Source organism: Mirounga angustirostris, unplaced genomic scaffold (assembly GCF_029215605.1).
Source record: "Mirounga angustirostris isolate CCGP_5_RB_7025 unplaced genomic scaffold, mMirAng1.0.hap1 SCAF_2, whole genome shotgun sequence".
NCBI lineage: Eukaryota > Metazoa > Chordata > Mammalia > Carnivora > Phocidae > Mirounga > Mirounga angustirostris.
This window is the reverse complement of record NW_026991710.1, coordinates 197,878,070-197,896,547: the sequence shown is the minus strand read 5'-3', so window position 1 is coordinate 197,896,547 and position 18,478 is coordinate 197,878,070.

The window sequence follows — 18,478 nt, the reverse complement described above, 5'->3', positions numbered from 1 at the left end:
CAATAGGATGCAACAGTACATTAAAAGGATTATTCACCATGACCAAGTGGGATTTATCCCTGGGCTGCAAGGTTGGTTCAACATCCACAAATCAATCGATGTGATACAATACATTAACAAAAGAAAGAACAAGAATCATATGATCCTCTCAATAGATGCAGAAAAAGCATTTGACAAAGCACAACATCCTTTCTTGATCAAAACTCTTCAGAGTGTAGGGATAGAGGGTACATACCTCCATATTAAAGCCCTCTATGAAAAACCCACAGCGAATATCATGCTCAATGGGGGAAAAACTGAGAGCTTTCCCCCTAAGGTCAGGAACACGGCAAGGATGTCCACTATCACCATTGCTATTCAACATAGTATTAGAAATTCTAGCCACAGCAATGAGACAACAAAAAGAAATCAAAGGCATCCAAATCAGCAAAGAAGAAGTCAAACTCTCACTCTTTGCAGATGATATGATATTTTATGTGGAAAACCCAAAAGACTCCACCCCAAAACTGCTAGAACTTATACATGAATTCAGTAAAGTGGCAGGATATAAACTCAATACACAGAAATCAGTGACATTCCTATACACCAAGCACAAGACAGAAGAAAGAGAAATTAAGGAGTTGATCCCATTTACAAATGCACCCAAAACCATAAGATACCTAGCAATAAATCTAACCAAAGAGGCAAAGAATCTGTACTCAGAAAAGTAAAAATACTCATGAAAGAAATTGAGGAAGACACAAAGAAATGGAAAAACGTTCCATGCTCATGGATTGGAAGAACAAATATTGTGAAGTTGTCAATGCTACCTAGAGTGATCTACCCATTTAATGCAATCCCTATTAAAACACCATCCACTTTTTTCAAAGAAATGGAACAAATAATCCTAAAATTTGTATGGAACCAGAAAAGACCCTGAATATCCAGAGGAATGTTGAAAAAGAAAAGCAAAGCTGGCGTTATCACAATTCTGGACTTCGAGCTCTATTACAAAGCTGTCATCATCAAGACAGTATGGTACTGGCACAAAAACAGACACATAGATCAATGGTACAGAATAGAGAGCCCAGAAATGGACCCTCAACTCTATGGTCAACTCATCTTTGACAAAGCAGGAGAGAATGTCCAATGGAAAAACGACAGTCTCTTCAACAAATGGTATTGGGAAACTTGGGCAGCCACATGCAGAAGAATGAAACAGGACCATTTCCTTACACCACACACAAAAATAGACTCAAAATGGTTGAAAGACCTCAATGTGAGACAGAAGTCCATCAACATCCTAAAGTAGAAGACAGGCAGCAACCTCTTTGACCTCAGCCACAGCAACTTCTTCCTAGAAACATTGCCAAAGGCAAGGGAAGCAAGGGCAAAAAAGAACTATTGGGACTTCATCAAGATAAAAAGCTTTTGCACAGCAAAGGAAACAGTCAACAAAACCAAAAGACAACCAACAGAATGGGAGAAGATATTTGTAAATAGCATATCAGATAAAGGGCTAGTATCCAAAATCTATAAAGAACTTATTAAACACAACACCCAAAGAACAAATGATCCAATCAAGAAATGGGCAGAAGACATGAACAGACATTTTTCAAAGAAGACATCCAAATGGCCAACAGACACATGAAAAAGTGCTCAATATCGCTCAGCATCAGGGAAATCCAAATCAAAACCTCAATGAGCTACCACCTCACACCAGTCAGAATGGCTAAAATTAACAAGTCAGGAAATGACAGATGTTGGCGGGGATATGGAGAAAGGAGAACCCTCCTACACTGTTGGTGGGAATGCAAGCTGGTGCAGCCACTCTGGAAAACAGTATGGAGGTTCCTCAAAAAGTTGAAAATAGAGCTACCATACAACCTAGCAATTGCACTACTGGGTATTTATCCCAAAGATACAAATATAGGGATCTGAAGGGGTATGTGCACCCCAATGTTTATAGCAGCAATGTCCACAATAGCTAAACTATGGAAAGAGCCAAGATGTCCATTGACAGATGAATGGATAAAGAAGATGTGATATATATATATATATATATATATATATATATATATATATATATATATATATATATATATATAATTAAAAATGTTCAGAAGCCAAGGCAACAAAACAAAACAAAACAGACAAACAAAAACCCCACAAGAATCATTCCCTACACTGATTTATTCTTAGGTGTATTAACATGAACCATCAAACACTTTTCTAATTAGTCTCCATAATGGTAAGGTAAAGTATATTGTATACTAAGTCTCTGTCAGTACTTTTAGGAAATGTTTTACAGTGTAATAAATAGAAATAAGGATGTGGCTCATAAGGTCCACATAACTTGTACCTAATCATAATGAAGTATTTTACACAGTCCAGAATATATTCTAAAGATCTCTAATTCTTCATCAATGTTAGAATGTATCATTACAAGGAAATGCTAATAAAATTTAAAAATGCATAAATTTGTTGTCTTCTTTCATAAATATGCTGTAAATTTGCCTCAATGTAGAGAAGAGATAAGAAGAAACACCATGCACTGTGAGTAAATCTTGTGGACCATTCCACAATTTTCTAAATTTATGTTGCCATAAACTCTTAGTCCTTACCCAATTAAGCAATATATACAGGGCTGGTAAAGTTTTCAGAGGAAATTTGTACCATACTGTTTTACATCAACAGGAATTTTATATGGTAGAAACTATTTTATAAACAACACTACTAGCTGTGTCTTCATGGCAGGGGGTCCATTTTGACACAATAAGCCAGGTAGCCAATAGGGATTAATTTCCCTCAGGAGATGCTTTCTTGTCAAAAAAATGAACAATGGATTAGAAGTGAGGGTATCACATTCTAGTCTTTTCTCAGCGACTAATGGGTTTTGAGACATTAGCTAATTCCTTATCTGGTAAGGTCTTGGTTTCCTTGTCTGTAGGGTGAGTAATTTGATGTGTTTTTGTTCTCATGTTTTTTGAGTCATTTTATCTGTTTGAATCACATCTCCACTCCTAATGTCTAGAACACATTCTAATTCAATTTAACTAATTTGGTAAATATTTATTGAATTTAGTGCAGAATGCAGAGAAAGACACAGCCTAGAGCTAAAAAATATAACTGTGAGTAAAAGCAGACATTGTTCAGAACATTTTCATGGTTACCAAATAGTGGGAAAGAGTCAGATTTTAGCAAAAACACATGAGTCCAAAGAATAATTTGAGTTAATCTAAAAATTTGGCTTGGGAATTTTATTTAATGACCAGTAAAAGGTGATTGAAAACCATGAATTTCCCCATTAAAGTTTTCACTTGCATGTTCTTGAGGAATTGTATATTTTCTTTGATAAAACAATTTATAGTTCTTCCAATCCCTCCAATTTCCAGTAGTAATTATTAATTATCTTAGTATATTTTTTTTTCCATAGGTACATTGAAGGGCAAACTTCAGTCTTGTTTTTAAAAGGTCAGTCCAATTCCTCTACCAATTATCTTAAATATGAAGTTATCTAGAGATGATTCTATGTTCAAGATAATATAAAGCCCTCTGTTTTCATAGGCCAATAAATTATAATCTTGGGTTTAGTGTTTAGGTTTTAATTTAGAAGGATTATAAAATGTAGCCTTGATTTATCTTATTCCATAGGATCATCTACTAGGCACCTATCTTGTTCAGACTGAGATGAAATTCTATGAGAGGGGAGAGAAACTGACATTTATTAAATGTCCATAGCAGAAGATAATATATCTTGGAGTCCAAGTACCAGAAGCTTCCAAATAGACCTTACTAACAAAGATTTCTCATGACCACTCATGTTTAATACCTCCATAATTGATAAAAAATGATTTGCTATATTATTAGCAAATGAGACCAGTGTGTTCTCTTTAGTTATAAATTAGAGTTGGCATCGGTACGGTGGTATCCTTGGGACAGCATAATGGGTCATAATAGAGACTTTCAGTGATGTCACAGTGATGGTCCCTCACACATTTGGTGGCTCAGTTCCATGACATGTAATAACACCCAAGTATTGAGCTCCATGCCATTGTCAATAGGTATAACGATATATCTATTTCTCTAACATAATAAGAAAAATTACAATAACATTAAAAGTTCTTGTGGTTAGATAAGCTTTCTTTTATTCTATTATTGTGATTTTCTGGGGTTAAAATATCTAAAAACATGGCTAATGTGGAGCAGAACAGGATCCAAATGATCCAGTTATTGATACAAACACCAATAGCTGACAAAGTACTTGATAAACATTATTACATTTCACCGCTGAGATACGGGGTGGTGGTTTCATTTTACAGAAAATGGTACCTCAAAGGGCTAAGTAATTTTGCGGTAGCATTATAATCACTGAATTCCAACTCTGCCATGTATAGGCAGATTTCAAGAACCCATGTTATTTACATACCTAAAGACCCTTTAGTTGGTGTAGAGTGTTGGGATAGGAATGGGAATCATGGCTTCCAATTTCCAACCAAAGGCCATTGCCATCACATATTTGAGACTTTCTCAACCCATCCTTAGGAATTCTTCCTGCCTTTTTTTTTTTTATATATATGTATGCATTTGTTTCTCTCACTAGACTGTAATCTTCTTGAGGGTAATCCATTACTTTATCATCCATTGTTTCTAGGATAGAACACAAAGTTGCTTAGTTAATTACTCAAAAGCAAGTGTCCTCTTTCCACTTTGTTGTGCAGGTTTGAAATTCATCACCTTATAGTTGAGCAACAACATAACAATGTAGATTACCTGATAAACCAAATTCCATTTCATTCTTAGAAATCATAATTCCACCAAAGATTGAAAACTTATTTTTGCTCTTTTAAGGGAATTCGGTCACTTAAAGTTTACAGTTGTTGTGTAGGAAAAAGATTTTGCCAAATTCAAATTCAAATTCAGCTAATTAATGATTCTTCCTTCTTCCTTATCAGCTTCTTTTTGAACGTGATCTAGTTGTTATGAGGGGGAATTGAGAGTTCAGCCCTTATCATCCTGGCCTAGTCTTGGGGTACCTGGTCTTTTCTCTCTTCTGATGCTTCCTGACCCCTGTGCATCTTCCTGTGGGCTCTGGGTCCATGGCTCATGTAACATGTGATCTGTTCTCTCCAACAGGGTCACTGCACAGAGCCATGCCCACCCCACTGTCTCACTCCTTGACTCTCTGTGGTTTGACTGTTCCTCAAAGACTCAGGGCATCTTCTATCTCTTCTCATTGCATTGTACACCTTACACTCTTGGTTGTGGAGTCTCCGAGGTCTTTGTTACAAGAATTCCCTGGCCAGAACACTAACTCTCAATTCTCAGTCACCTTCTGTGACTCCCATGAGGCCTTGGGAACTTCACTGGCTCTGTTTCATTCATGCTGGAGAGTTGGAGAAGGAATATTGAGATGGAATATGTATTGGGCTTTCTTGGGTCTGTCCTCTAAGCATGTCACACTGCCTCTTCTATCCTACTGCATGGAATTGAAGAATTCCAGCCAGAAAGAGGAGGCAAGATTCTCCTGATATTGAACCCACAAAACCATATTTGGGATCTGTAATCCTCCTGAAACTCACTGGGGCCTTCCAACCAAGAGCACGCTGTGGGAACCCAGGTCATACACCACCATCCATACTGTCTTTCCTTCTTCTCTCAGACCTCTGCATGCCTCTTCACCCAAGACTGAGATCAAGAAAGGGTTTATATGAACCTCCTGAGGAATGTGAGAAATCCAGTCTTTTTTTTTTTTTTTTTACTAATGGTATGGATTATGGCAAAAAATTCTATGATCACTTTACCAAACGTCTCTTGTTATTTAAATTCCAGACCTGGGACTTTATTTCTCTGAAGTTTTATATGTTGGTGGTCTGTCTTATGAGCTTTTAAAAGTCTAATTTAAACATTAAACTTGAAAAGTGATGTCTTGGGGCACCTGGGTAGCTCAGTCGTTAAGCGTCTGCTTTCGGCTCAGGTCATGATCCCAGGGTCCTGGGATCGAGCCCCACATTGGGCTCCCTGCTCCACGGGAAGCCTGCTTCTCCCTCTCCCACTCCCCCTGCTTGTGTTCCCTCTCTTGCTGCATCTCTCTCTGTCAAATAAATAAATAAAATCTTTAAAAAAAAAGTGATGTCTTTGCTCTTGGCAGGGTTCTTTCTTTGCTAAGAACAAAGTGAAGAAAGGTATGCTTTGTGAACTGTACCCGTATGTCTCAACTTTTTCCAGAAACTCCTCTGCTCTGCTTCTCTCAATAACATTTATTAATTTATCAACATATATTCGCTAAGTAACTACTATGTGCCAGACATTTGCAAATACTGGGCTATGATAGAACATACAAAATATAAAATATTTTAAAAATCAATCAAGCAATAAAAACATACACAAAACCAAACACTCTTAATGATTTTATTTATTATTTATTTATTTATTTATTTATTTATTTAAGATTTTATTTATTTATTTGACAGAGTGAGACACAGCAAGAGAGGGAACACAAGCAGGGGGAGTAGGAGAGGGAGAAGCAGGCTTCCTCGCAGAGCAGGGAGCCCAACGTGGGGCTCGATCGCAGGACCCTGGGATCATGACCTGAGTGCAAGGCAGACACTTAACGACTGAGCCACCCTGGCGCCCCAATGATTTTAAACATCTAAGAGTCCACATATGGACTTGTGGTGGTCACCAATAGTTGGAACCCTGAACTACAAAGTTCCATGATTTCAGTGTCATACAGACATGAACAAAGAAGTTCATATTTATATATTACACTAATTGTTGCAAATTTATCATGTTCTCTCTAGCCTCTCTCATGCTTTCATAGTAGGTTTATGTATAAACTCCTGTTAACCAACCACCTGGCCTCATTTCCATGACCTAAATGATAGGATTCCCCTCTTTATGTGTGCTGTTTCCTAGTCATACTGAATCCTACGTAAAAGTTTCATGGGAGAATCAAAGAGTATCACTCCCCTCATATGTTTTCTGTATATTGCTAACACAGATCTATTTGGGAAATTCACTTTTTGTGTACTCTCTTTACCAACCTATGAAACTGAAAAATTACTTGTTCATGAAGACTATCTACATTTATTATTAAGTGCTTCTCAAAATCTATCATCATAAATTATTTTTAAATGTGTATCAGGGCTCCAACAGTATAAAGTTAATACCATACTCATAAAATATAGAAAAGAAAAATATAAAACAAAAGTAAATACAGTTTCAGAAGAATCTGTTGGTGTTACTTTTTTTTCTAACATTTCTGGATGCTTCCAGCTGGATTAAAATGATGAAAGGTTTGGAAAAAATTAGTTTTGTTTCAAAAATAAAAGGATTTATTTTTTCTATTACATGGCTTCTAAGAAAGAGGAGACATGAGCTAAAATGACCTTTTCATTTCCCTTTGATGGTTATTGTTAGATATCTAAACAACATTCCATGTTCTCCAGGGACTTGTACAGAAGCCTGACTCCCAGGAGGAGATTTTATTTAAAGCATACAATTGATGTCTGAACAACTCTCTTCTTAAAATCTGGAATCTGTCTAAACTGTCCATTTAGAAGTGGCTGGAACTTGTACAGTAATATTCCAACAACCATTCTATGTGTTTTATTTAAATTCAATTAGCCAACATATAGTACATCATCAGTTTTTGATATAATGTCCAGTGATTCATTCATTGTGTATAACACCTAGTGCTCTCTGTGTTTTACTTACCATTTAAGGTGGAAAGCAGAGAGGGTTGTGGATGGGGGATGAGGATAGTGGATAAGGATGGAAAGGAACAAAAAAACAAAAACAAAAACAAAAACAAAAACAAAAACACCCCAGAAACAGTTCTCAGGTTTTCCTGGTAGAAATTCTGCATTGTTATGTGGAGATCCGTGATAAAATGTGTCATGACTCTTCATTACCTTGGCAGAGAACAAAAGTCTCTTGGTAGCTGTTCAACCTGTCACTGCTGAGCACAAACTTTCTGGAAAATTCTGGTGAAAAGAAGGGGACCACCATTCTCTTTGAAAGCAAGACCTCCTTGCTCAGCTTTGGAACAAAATCCCTAGGCATGAGTAGTTCAAATGTTACAAAAGGATTGTTACCTTTCCCTTTGGCTGCTTACATTTTATGTGTCAAGACAACAATGTTATTTAGAAGACCTTTTTTTTTAACACTATCTCTAGAAAAGTTGCATTAATATTCCAGTGGCAACTCTTAAGATACCTCTTAAGAAATTGAGAAGCTGTTGTTTTCCCTCTACAATCATGTGATTTGACAGGCTTCATACTGTGGATATGCAGGGATTTCTTCTTCTGAAGATAAAGGAGGGTTTTTAAGTCATATGTATAAAATTGGTGACACGGATGATTTTGAATGTAAATGGTGAATGTGTATTTCTGATTCATGTTATCCCAGTCATTTCCTGAAATTGCAACTGGAAATGGTTCTCTTTTTTTGGCTCATTTCTTTTAATGGCTAAAACTGAATGAAATTCAATTATCAAAAAAATACTCGATGAATTTCAATTCTGCATGGCCTGTTACTTTTTGAATTTGGAGTTGTGTCCAATCATTCTCAAGATATTGTGTTATCTAAACCAATTGTATTAGTATGTTCACACAACTGTGAAAAAATATTTTCATGAAGCAAATGAACCAAATAACCCAGCTGAGCACTTACAGGCAGGGGGTGGAGGGGAGAAGGGGGTGGCAAAATTAAAGTTGGGTTATTGCTAATCTCTTGCCAAACTTTTTTCTGTTTTGTTTGGTTTCCATTGAGATTCAGGGATGGACAGAAGACATATCACCTGTTGCCTGTGAGGCAGATTCCTCCAACTTTTCCTTCACTCACATCATGCTTGAGCAAATGGATTGTGAAAATGGAAGGGTAAGTAGATTTAACAAGAACTTGGATAGATAGTTCTCTGTTAAACTTACACACACTATTTTTAACAAATGATTTGCAAGGGCATCTTATTTGAATAACTGAGTATGATTTGGTTGTTATGTTTACAATCTGGCCAATGGCTGTTTGCTTATGGCTTATTCAGAAATCGTGTAGTGATTTCAGTCTACAAAGGAAAAGGGCTATGGGTATACATACTCAAATCATGCTATTTCTACTTCTGAATTTATGTTTGATGTTTGTATAATTAATTTTTCTAACTCTTTATCAAACAAAAATCTTTTCCTGATTACATTCCATTCATCTCAGAGATGGGTAAAAGGAACTCAGGGAACTCAGGAACCTGGAAGTCACAGGCTGTGCCCAAATGATAATCACATCGGACTTTTTTTAATTTATTTATTTTTAAAAATGTTATTTTTAAGTAATCTCTACACCCAATGTGGGACTTGAACTCACAACCCTGAGATCAAGAGTCACAGGCTACACCAACTGAAACTGCCAGGTGCCCATACATCTGATTTTGTCAAAATCTCCTTCTGGGATAGTCTCTGTGTTATACTGTTATTGGGATAAATCATTTTTATAGTGTTGGAAAAAGATGAACCAATTCAAAGTTTATTCATATTCTGTACCACAACTTCCATGGGCAAATACGTTAGCTCTTTCTACAAAGACATTTTTTTTTTTCAATGGTATAATAAATGAGAATGTGCTAATGGCATTTGGCATTAACTGCCATGGATATTGACCCTTTCCTTAAACACTCTGTACAGTCTCCTCTGAGCCTGTTTTGATGAGCACCATCCTTGGGCAGGTCCTCAAGAGACCAAGTTTGGCAAAGTTTTTGCTAAGTCAGTTTATGCAGAATCCACCCTATCCCTGATATTTCCTTTTAGTAATTTTCTGCACCGACCCCACCCTGCTCCTTGGCTATAAATCCCTGCCTTTCCTTGTATTCCGAGTAGAGCCCAATCTCCCTCCCATACTGCAAAACCCCATTGCTGTGGTCCCTAAACCTAATATCACAGTTCTGAAAAAAGCCTGCTTTTGCATTTTCACAGGTGTCATGAAGATTTTTTCCTTGATAATACTTCTGCTTAATGCACCTTTGCATGCTGCATGAGTATAAAACTCTGAAATTTAGTAAATCGATGGACAGAAACTCAAAGTTACTTTAATTTTTTTTTGATGTAACATTTCTCTGTGAATTATTTTCTAGACCACTTACAAAAGGTACCAAACATCATTTTAAGAATGTAAAATTTCTTCCAAATGATCTGGGAGAGGACAAAATCATGTATTTATTCAATGAGTTCTTATTTATTGCTTATGCTAGGGGCTATGAATGCAGGAACAAAAACAGAACATGGTTCCTGCTTGCAGAAGGCCTGAGATTGGTCATTTAGCTGGACATAATAGGTGGCAATAAAATATACTAAGGTGTTCTTAGAGAGATGTTCAGGGTTTAGTGGGAGTAGAGTTAAGGACAGAACCCAACTCAGCCTGAGGAATGGACAGTAAAGGAAACATTTCTGGAAATGGTGCCAGGGCTGAGTAGGTGATGGACAGACCAAAAACACATGAGCTGACTTTCCAACAAGAGGGAACCCAGTGGTGGGTCCTTTATGATCCAAGAAGAAAGGTATATATCATTGGTTAATGGGAAGGGAACAATGGCCATATTGCCCAGGTCCTGCTATGTTGTGCTAAGGGACATGGCTTTTAAATTAAAAAAAAAAAAAAATCGTTGTTTTATCTATATAACTTTGACAGTGACACAGATGCATACCTGAGGTAGATTTTCTAATGGTTATGTCGAAAGCAAGACTGGAGGCTCAGAGTCCAACCATTCCTATAAGTATACTTCAGTAGAACAAAAATCAAGGATGAGAAGCTGGTCATGGGCACTAAAGGTGAAGATAAAGAACAAAGGATGGAGTTGAGATTTAGAATGTGGTGCTGCAGAATCTTGGAATAGACTAAATATGGTGCTCAGGCAGGGCAGGTTTCCAGAAGGGAAGAATATCAAAGTTAGTGACCTCATCAAAGATAGGAAGTGGCATGTGGGGAACTCAGTCCCTCCTGAGGCTCTACTATACTTTCTGCTAATGGAAAATTTACTAAGACAATAGTGTAGTTCACATTCGATGAAGAATTACTGATTCTCGATAATCAACATCTAGTAGGTATGTTGATTCCTTTGATGGTGGAGCTGGTAGCTTATAGACAGGACCTAACCTAGGAATGTTTTGAGTAAGTCCAAGCCAAATTCAATTAATCTCTTCAGTCTTCATGGCATAACTCAAAGGAGTCTACAGATAATTATCCAAGCCCTTGAAGCTCAAAGAGAGACAGTGATTTGGCCAACATCACACATCCTGAGTGTGGAGAGCATCCCTCACATTCCTATAGAGTCAAGTCATGTGCTCTTTCCATATTGCCATCATGGCATCTGTTATAACTCCACAGTGCCCCAAATTTTGACCACATATTTGTGTCTTTCACAAAGCATGATGTAACCCTTTCTCTCATCCTTTTATTCTTTTATCTTCTCATGGAAAAACAATCCTTACTATTTCATTCATGAGACTGATACCATTCAGTCTTCAAGCTTTCTCCAAATGCTTTATCACATCCCATGCACCCAATAGTCAACTCTCTGAATCATGGTTTTGGCTTCTTTTAAGGATTTCTGGAGTCATCTATTTTCTTCTCTACAAAACAACCCCTAGTTAGTTTTTTTTTTTTTTTTTTTTTTTTAAGATTTATTTATTTATTTGAGAGAGAGAGAGAGAGAGAACATGAGCACAGGAGTGGGAGAAGGGGAGGGAGAGGATCTCAAACAGACTCTCTGTTGAGTGCTGAGCCCCACCTGAGGCTTGATTTCATGACCCTGAGATCATGACCTGAGCTGAAACCAAGAATGGGATGCTCAACCAACTGAGCTACCAAGTTTTTATAAAAGCTATTGCATGTGACACATATATTTCTATTTTGGAAAATTAAAAAATATCTATAACTGGAAATAAGTGACAAATTAGTTTTGTGATTTAGATGTATTGACTCAGCATGTTTTACTTACTTATATTAACATGATATGTTGATTTGATTGTTTTTTACCAAATAAATACTTATCATGCACCTTGGCAGTCATTCAGTCTGCTTGATTCAATATTCTGAATTATGTCCAGGGCAGGCAAAACTATAAAACCCCACAAAAGGGTTAAAATAAGGAACTGGTCATAGGCTTTTGTATTTTTTAAGACTTAATTTTTAGAATAACTTTAGGTTCACAACAATATTGAGAAGAAAGTACAGTCCCATATACTCACTGCCCACCACATGTACAACCTCTTCCACTATCAACAACCCTCACCATGTGGTACATTTGTTATGACTGATTAACCCACAGTGATACATCATTATCAGTCAGAGTCCATAAGTTTACATCAGGGTCACTCTTGGTGTTATACATTATAATATGGACTTGGATTAATGAATAATGACATGTATCCATCATTATAGTACCACATGGAACACTCTCTCTACCCTAAAAAATGTTTTGTACTTTTATTTCTTAAATCTCCCTAAAATACAGTAAGCAGATATTTTGGAAAAAACAAACAAACAAAAAAACCCCCCAAAAAACAACTCAACAAAAACATGCAATTGGAGAGGAGAAAACAGTAAGAAAAATAGTAATGTGGAAAGGAGATGGTAGATTAATAATTGATTCAGTAGATCCTAAAAAGCCGAATGGCATTGGGAAAGGCTAGGAAGCCATCATATTTTTGTTGAAAAACTCCCAGTTCCCTGGAAGGTGGTAAGAAGGTCGAGCTAATTTGCAGTGACATGGATGGAACTGGAGGGTGTTATGCTGAGCGAAATAAGTCAATCAGAGAAAGACATGTATCATATGACCTCACTGATATGAGGAATTCTTAATCTCAGGAAACAAACTGAGGGTTGCTGGAGTGGTGGGGGGCGGGAGGGATGGGGTGGCTGGGTGATAGACATTGGGGAGGGTATGTGCTATGATGAACACTGTGAATTTGTGCAAGACTGTTGAATCTCAGATCTGTACCTCTGAAACAAATAATGCAATATATGTTAAGAAAAAAAAAGAAAAGAAGAAGATAGCAGGAGGGGAAGAATGAAGGGGGGAAATCGGAGGGGGAGACGAACCATGAGAGACGATGGACTGAAAAACAAACTGAGGGTTCTAGAGGGGAGGGGGGTGGGAGGATGGGTTGGCCTGGTGGTGGGTATTGAGGAGGGCACATTCTGCATGGAGCACTGGGTGTTATGCACAAACAATGAATCATGGAACACTTCATCTAAAACTAATGATGTAATGTATGGGGATTAACATAAGAATATTTTTTTTTTTAAAGGAAGGTCAGGCTATAAACAGAAAGATCTGCTGAAAGTTTGAAAAGCAGTTAGCTGGCACTCTGTTTTCTTAGCTCATCATGCCAGTTTCTGTCCTCTCTTTTAGCAGAAGAACAGATAATTATCTTATGGACAAGGTAAATTCTAGGAACCCTAGAGTTTAATGTTTCAGGCCTACCTGAGGGTGGTACATTCATTTTGAAAGTAGAGGACTTAAGTAAATGTTTATACATAAAAAGATGAGACTCACAAATTTCTCTAACCAAATCGTAAAACTTAATCCTCATAATTTTAAATTATTACTTTAAGAGTAGTGGAGGCTTTTATTCACATCAAAATGATACCAAATTGTGAAGGGACAGACAGCAAAATGAAAAGTCTCAGCATTTATATTCTTTAACTTAATTCCATATGTAACACAGTTTTCATTCAGTACAACTCAATATATCCATCTGTATCTGTTTTCATGATTACACTAAATTATTTTACAAGTATTCAAAAGAAATAACTTCTTTGCAACTGTTGGAATTTGGAAGCAGTTTCCAAAGAGTCAAAGAAGCTCTTGGGTTTTGAAGGAGTTCTAAGTGATCTCAGTGAGTGCTTGTAAATAACCTTAGTGGGTGTCCATGGAATGCCTCGGGTAATCAAGTGTGAAGAAATCTTGAGTGTTGTCTAGAATTCTTTTAGCTTGACAGCAATTCCACAACAAGGCTGTGTTTATAAAGCTTCTCAACAGGGACAGCTAGTGACAGTATCCACTTTTACTGTTTTTTCAGATGTGGATGGAGTAATGAGGATCATTAGTCTCTTATCTAATCCACAGTCAACAAGGAAAATGTGGTCATGACATTGTACACAATTGTCTTTCTAAGGTGAAACTATCTCCATGTTTGAAAAACAAAGTCAGAATGAACGGATGCCTTAGTTTTTAAAGATCAATCCTAATATGCAACTTATTATTTATAGCAAACTACTAATTCATGAGGATATTCAATTTGGAGAGTTTGACTTCAAAACAGTAGAGCATCAATCTGATGGTCCAGTGTAACCCCATGTTTGCAGTATAAACTTTTCTTTTTCCAGAAAATTGACTTAGGACAAAAAGGAAAGGCAGAAATGATGTACAACATTAGATAGCGTCACTATGGAAACCGTGTTGATGAACCTGACTTTTAACCTGTGATTGGGAGGGAAGTCCCGCATCTCATCTCCATCCTATTTCTATCAGTGAGAGATCTTAAATTCTGTCTTGCATGTATATAAGTAAGCTGGAAAGACAATTAGCTTAGTATTTGAAATCAGCACTGGAACATACTCGATTGAATACCGAGGTACGTGTGTATGTGGTGTGTGTGGACACACACGTGTGGTGGGCATTGTTTGCTTTTTGAATTAGTTGCAAAAATGCTCCATCTGTCCACTTACAAGCAGCACACTGGCAGATTGTGTATTCCAAAGATGGCCAGGACCACAACTCCAGCCCCGCATGCTCTTTTGCAATATAATATTGGCCCCCTCTGCCTTTTGAATCTGGGCAGGTCCTGTCATCCATAGAGAATGATAGAAGTGGTCCTGTGCCAAATATAGGGATAGTCCTCTGGACTATCCTGGACATTTCTTCTTATTCCTGCGCCATGCTTACTCTTCACTTGTATTCTCCTAGAATCAGCCATCATGCTATAAGAAGTCCCAGATGACTTCTCAGCTGACAGGCAGCTCCGACTGACATCAATGTGAGTGAGCCATCTTGCATATCCAGCCTCGTCCAGCCTTCAGATGCCACAGCCCCAACCACTTCTAAATGCAAATGTGTGATAGACTTTAAGCATGAACCACCTAGCTTGTCCTAGCTTAGCCACAGAAACATGAAAGATGACTCATTGTTGCCTTAACATATTAGGTTTGGCACCATTTATAACATACAATAAACCAGAACAACTACCGAGAAGGTCATCTGACATTTTCAGAACATCTCCCTAAATATGGATAGGCCTCCCACATTCTAAGTTATGCCATTCCAAGGTAGAGTCCAAAACATATATTTCACTTTTGATTAGGATACAGGCTTGTGATCTAGGGTTACACGGACCCCCAGACCTCAGTGCAGAGGTGAGCAACTTTAGGGAAAAGGCTCTGTGAGGAGAATCTACTCTCTGGTAGGAAGGGCAGCTGTGGATACACTAAAGATCCCAAAGGCAGACTAATAATGCAATATGGCTTTGGGATCGAGGAAGGTTTGCAAGTTCAGCTGCACCGGTAGGACACAGCAGTAGGCCAGTTTGGTGTTAGGGTTTTGAGCATTATCCCTGCAATTTTATCCTTGAGCCTATTTCTTCAGCCATCCTAACAATTCTGATTCACCTAGGAATCATTGGGAAATTTATTTTCTACCTAAACAATTTAGAGTGAATTCCATTTCTCTGAAGTTAGAAAAAGGGGTGCATGCATGACTCAACTTGGCAACTTGAGAAGAGCTGGTGCACTCCAAGGCTTCCTCTGGCTGCCATCGGCACAGCTAACGTTAACTTCGTTCAAAGAAACTGTTGTATCAGCTGGGCCTGAAGATTAAAGAAGCAATGCAGCCGGACAGTGTCATTACGTAACACCTGGGCTTCCCCAGATGGCTGCAGAGAACACAATGTCAGATGGTTAGCTGAGCGCAGGGCGCCATGACGAATCCAGTGGCTCTCAACCTGTGGCCCCGGGAACAGCAGCAGAAGCACCTGAAAATCTGTTACACATCAATTTTCAAGCCCCAGTCCAGACTTCCTGACACTCCTGAACTGAAGTCCAACAGTCCGTTTTGTTTTGTTTTAAACCAGCCCACCAGATGATTTTGATGCATACTTAATTGTAACAACCCCATTATCTGGATACCTTTCTCACTCCCACTTTAAAGAAAAAAACAAAATCTGTGAGCCCAATATGGCTTATTCTAGGAGAATCCACACCAAATGAAGCATAGGGATGTTGCTTCACCCGGGTTCTCACAGACTCAATAATCGCGGTTCCTCAGAGGTCACTGCAACCCAATTTGCAAATTTCTAACTCCCTATCCTATAAATTAACTGGATTAAGTGTGCTCTTAGGAATTCTTCACCTGACTTAGGTTTCTCTTTCTCTACAACAGTTAATCTACTACTTTCGGTTCAGAGTATGTCAATCCCAGAGTACATCTTGGAAGCTGCTTTTATAATCTTTGTGAATTTATGATCTCTCCTTTTTACACCTAATAGTCTATCCATATTTCTGCTTCATAACAGAGCCTGTTTAGTCATGTTACAGCTAATCACTGTTTTGTTTTCTGTGAGGTGTATTTCCTTTTCGTCATGGGCAGCAAATGAATCAAAGTCACATGCTCTGCTTGTGTAGTCTTCAAATGCTCCCTGCCACGGTCAAGTTCAGCATTTCATGCATTCAGCTCTGCCACTCCCAAACTATGTGATTTTCCAAGTCCCAGTTATCACTCATATGTGGAATCTAAAAACCAAACAAGTGAGGACAAATGAAAAGCAGAATCAGACATATAAATACAAAGAACAAACTGATGGTTGCCAGAGGGGAAAGGAGTAGGGAGTTGGACAAAATGGGTGAAGGGGAGAGGAAGTACAGGCTTCCAGTGATGGGACGAGTAAGTCATGGGGATGGAAGGTACAGCATAGGGAGTACAGTGAATGATGTTGTAACAGGATTGTATAGTGATAGATGGTAGCACTGGATAGCATAGTAGTGAGCACAGCATATAGAGATGCTGAATCACTACGCTGTACACCCGAAATGGATGCAATAGTGCGTGTCAATTATACTCGAATAAGAAAATTAAAAATCAGTTAATACATAAAAGGGGTCTTTGTGTTCCTCACACAAGGACCTGTGAGGTTCACATTAAACAGTGTATCCAAAAACATTTGTAAATAAAAGAGTTCTACATAAAGCATAGAGATTTAATCAATAAGACTGTAAAACATTTATTTAATCAACAAGGAATCTAAAACATAGATTCTTTAATCAATATGATTAGATGATTTAATACTGGCAAAAATTCCCTTTGAAATGAAAAAAAGCATTCCGTATAATATATTTAGACATTTTAAGTATTCTGCCTAGAAGCAAAGCAATTAAGAAAATATGAATTCAGAGAAAAGTCTAGGAATGAAGATTTTAGGCAATATAATTTTTAAGATTTTAGGTGCTGATTGGTGGGTGAGGTCCTTTTGATCAAGCATGTCTATTATCTCAGAAAAATATAACAACTGGAGTTAGTAAAATAACTAGAATCATTAGTATTACTAATAAATTAAGAGTAGGGGCCCTGGGTGGTTCCTTGGTTAAGGGTTAAACCCTTGGTTTTGGCTCAGGGATGATGGGCTCAAGCCCTATGTTGGGCTCTGTGCTCAGTGGGGAGTCTGCTTGAGTTTTCCCCTCTGCCCCCCACCTTGCCGTGCACACGCACATGCACATGCTCTCTCTCTCTCACATATAAATAAATAAATCTTGGGCGCCTGGGTGGCTCAGTTGGTTAAGCAACTGCCTTTGGCTCAGGTTATGATCCTGGAGTTCCTGGATCGAGTCCTACATCGGGCTCCCTGCTCGGCAGGGAGTCTGCTTCGTCCTCTGACCCTCCCCCTACCTCATGTGCTCTCTCATTCTCTCTCACACAAATAAATAAATAAAATCTTTAATAAATAAATAAATAATAAATCTTTAAACAGATAGAGAGTAGATAAACATGCCCATTCAAGTCAGGCAGATGTAGCTTTAAATCCCGTCTCTGTTCCTACTACTTGTGTGTGATTTGCGGAGTACATAGCAACTTTTCTGCACTCAAGTTTTATCTTTTTTTTAAGATTTTTTATTTATTTATTTGAGGAAGACAGAGAGAGAGAAAGGTTGAGCGGGTGTTGGGGAGGGGCAAAGGGAGAGGAAGGGAGAGAATCTCAAGCAGACTTCCACTGAGTGCAGAGCCCCGGCTGGATCACAAAACCCTGAGATCATGAACTGAGCTGAAAGCAACAGTCAGATGCCCAGGCGCTGCCCTCCCCCCGATGCAAGTTCTGATCTTTTTAAAGTGAGAAAAACACCGTCTAATAGTCATCGAAGCCTGACAAATGCAGTGCACCAAAGGTACACGTAGCACACGTTTGAAATAAATTGCCCACGGTCTCTGTTCTGGGAGATGGTGGAGAAAGGTGTCATCATTTCC